This window comes from Papaver somniferum, unplaced genomic scaffold (assembly GCF_003573695.1).
Source record: "Papaver somniferum cultivar HN1 unplaced genomic scaffold, ASM357369v1 unplaced-scaffold_135, whole genome shotgun sequence".
NCBI classification, from domain to species: Eukaryota; Viridiplantae; Streptophyta; class Magnoliopsida; order Ranunculales; family Papaveraceae; genus Papaver; species Papaver somniferum.
The window spans coordinates 1397798-1401230 of record NW_020622713.1 but is presented as its reverse complement, the minus strand read 5'-3'; the positions used below and the strand labels follow the sequence as shown (position 1 = coordinate 1401230).

The 3433-nt window shown below is 35.1% G+C and overlaps 1 long non-coding RNA gene across 1 annotated transcript; it reads left to right on the top strand.

Moving 5' to 3' along the window:
• Positions 1-1247: 1247 nt before the first annotated feature.
• LOC113333940 lies at positions 1248-2888 on the top strand. The gene is made up of 4 exons (XR_003352451.1): positions 1248-1375; positions 1620-1685; positions 1748-1800; positions 2787-2888. It is a non-coding gene; the product is annotated as an uncharacterized LOC113333940 (long non-coding RNA).
• The last annotated feature ends 545 nt before the right edge of the window (positions 2889-3433 follow it).

Sequence of the window (3433 nt, the reverse complement as noted above, 5' to 3'; positions counted from 1 at the left end):
TCCACGTTGAACGGTAACTCTCACCCACTCACAGAATGGTTCTGTTTCACTTTTCCTCAAAGAATAGAAAAACAAGGCTTTTTCTCACAAAATAAAGAACTTTTTTATTTTTATCCCGAAAAAAAAAGACAAACGAAACAAAGAAAAACCTAAGAAACCCTAGGAACAAACCTAGATTTTCTTCCGAAACAAATCGTCATTAAGTTTTCTATTCTCTATGCAGCCTTCTTCCTCTCCATGTTCTTCCTCTCCTCTCCATGTTCTACTTCTCTCCGTTTAATTCATCATCGTTTTCCTTTTTTTTTTTTTTCGATTATATACTAATGGTTTCTTTTACATATTTTGATGTGGCTTCGGGATACGATGATTCTGAACACTGAGGAGGTCGAGCTAACGGGATAACAAAAGCGGAAGTCGAGCTGCTGGTCTGTTAGTGACTCTTGGAGATGGAGAAGTGGATTGCTGCCTATGAGGAAGAGAAGGTACATGTGAAGTTGACAAACTACGGTAGTGTGCCTTACAAACTGATTTTCAAATTGTCAAGGTTCTTCTTTTGTTCTTTCCCCTTGATAAACAACAAAATCTTGACAATATTTCGTAAACACTACCCTTATTACTAATTCATCTATTTTTTATCTTGATTTTTTCCAAAGGGATTTCAATTGTTAGCAGAGTTTGTTTCTTACTTTCTCATTTTTTGTTGTATGATCATTTTGATTTCGTAGGTGATACATGTATCTGCAACAATAGAGGAGATCACCAGGAAAGCATGTAGTTCGATTTTAATATATGTAATACCTTGAGTCATATAAAGTTTCAATTTTTGTTTTCTTGACTGTTTTGGCTAACTAATGCCACCATGTTTGTGAAAGAATTGAATAAATTAACTCCTTTAAAATCCTAAGCTCATAAGGCTCCATGTTGAACGGTAACCCTTACCCACTCACAGAATTGCTATGTTTCACTTTTCCTCAAAGAAGAGAAAAACAAGGTTTTTTCTCACGAAATAAAGAATTTTTTTTATTTTTTATCCCGAAAAAAAAGAAGAAAAGACAAACGAAACAAAGAAAAACCTAAGAAACCCTAGGAACAAACCTAAGAAATCGTCATTAATTTTTTTATTCTCTCTGCAGCCTTCTTCCTCTCCTCTCCATGTTCTACTTCTCTCCGTTTAATTCATCATCGTTTTCCTTTTTTTTTTTTCGATTATATACTAATGGTTTGTTTTACAGATTTTGATGTGGCTTCAAGATATGATGATTCTGAACACTGAGGAGGTCGAGCTAACGGGATAACACAAGAGGAAGTCGAGCTGCTGGTCTGTTAGTGACTCTTGGAGATGGAGAAGTGGATTGCTGCCTATGAGGAAGAGAAGGTAAAAGTGAAGTTGACAAACTACGGTAGTGTGCCTTACAAACTGATTTTCAAATTGTCAAGGTTCTTCTTTTGTTATTTCCCCTTGATAAACAACAAAATCTTGACAATATTTCCTAAACACTACCCTTATTACTAATTCATCTATTTTTTATCTTGATTTTTTTCCACAGGGATTTCAGTTGTTAGTAGAGTTTGTTTCTTACTTTCTCATTTTTTGTTGTATGATCATTCTGATTTCGTAGGTGATACATGTATCTGCAACAATAGAGGAGATCACCAGGAAAGCCTGTAGTTCGATTTTAACATATGTAATACCTTGAGTCATATAAAGCATTGAACAAATTACCGGGCTTAACAAGTTTGGTCGTAGTTGTTCTGGAGGAATTCGAAACTTATGAATATGCAAGACGGTGTACATTCAAGGTAATTGCGTTATAAAGTTTCTGCTACGGTTTTCGTTTTTCGTTTTATTTCTCTAAATCTCTTATACATTACCTATTTATGCATGTTTCAGTATCCTTACTAATGATTCGGTTATGATCTCTTCATACTTGGTGAAACGATATGCATGCGATCTTTTTTAAAAGGTCATATACTCTGTAGTGTTATTATATTTTTAGAGGTTACGAGCTATGCTTAAAACATCTGATATTCAAAGGAATTTCATGGGCAGTAAACTGGGGAAAGGCTGTTTCATTTGCTTTGTCAGATGATTGCAACCATTTAATAGTCGCTAAAGATGGTACAAGTTGAAATAGCTCCAGAGGTTATTGAACATAGCTTTAGTGGGCACATTAAGTGATAGATCAAAATAAATAAGAACTATAGGTCCTTGGCGATAGGTTACAGTAACTATTTCATCTACCTAATGAACTTTCCAATGAGAAGCCAAGTGGGGTATGTGGCAAGTGATCAGACTATACCATATACAAGTACATTTCAGTAAAGTCAAATTTAAAATGTGGTAGTTAGCTAGGCTTATCTTGGTATCATTTTGTGGCTTATAGGTGCCTGAAACTATTGATAGTGCCATTCTCTAGAGACACTGGAGCTGTGACATTCGTCTACTCTTATACCTTTCACTTTTGCTCCATAAGCCATTTTATGTGCTGTTACGAGCTCACTGACTACATCAAAGTATTCTTATACCTTGACAAGATTAATGCTGCTATCGATAGAGCAAATGTTGCTCAGCATTTGCATCATTTTTCTTCATCTAGGTAGAAGGTAGTTTTTCTCTTGGTAAACCAAGAAAGCATCAACAAAAAAACACGACTCAGTTTCCTTTGGGATTTTACCTTTATTGTGCTCAATTAGTTTGTGCTGAGTGGAGCAGTGAATACTGAATTGCGTATTATTTTTTATATATATTTTTATCAGTAATTTTATATAGGAATTGTACTTTGCAGGTGGATTCATTCTTCTACAGGGATGCTGACGAAGCCAAGGATCAGGAAACAGATGAGGGTGCTTCTCTAGTGGCCTATTTTGGTGTTGCTGATAGGATTTCTAATGATCAATGAGGTTAGGGCTGAACATGGTTTCGGTTTTTCGCTGGAACCGGACCAAACCAGACCAATTAGAAAGAAACCAAACCGAACCATTTCCTAATGGATCGGTCACGGTGTAGAACGATAGTGTTGGTTTTGGTTTGGTTTGACCTCTAAAACCGAACCAAAAACCATTGGAAAACCGATTAATTTTTAAACTTAATTTCTACCGTTGATTTACAAGTATTAGATTCTACCCATTGATTTAGAGGATAAATGGAAACCCTAAATCTAATATTTCATTATGATATTCTCCCTCTTTCTCTTTCTCCTTCTCTAAGTCGCCTCCCTTCTCCACCGCCAACTACAGCCGCTGCTACTCGACTTTTTTCTTCCCGTCTTCTTTTTTTTATTTGTCAATAACCAAATTAAGATATATTATATATCTTCTTTTGATCTCTAGAATTAAAGTAAGCTTTAACTATTCTTGATATTTGTTTTATTTTTTTTCTGTCTGTAAATTTGTGTAAACCGGTACTATCGGTAACTATGATTTTTATATCTGT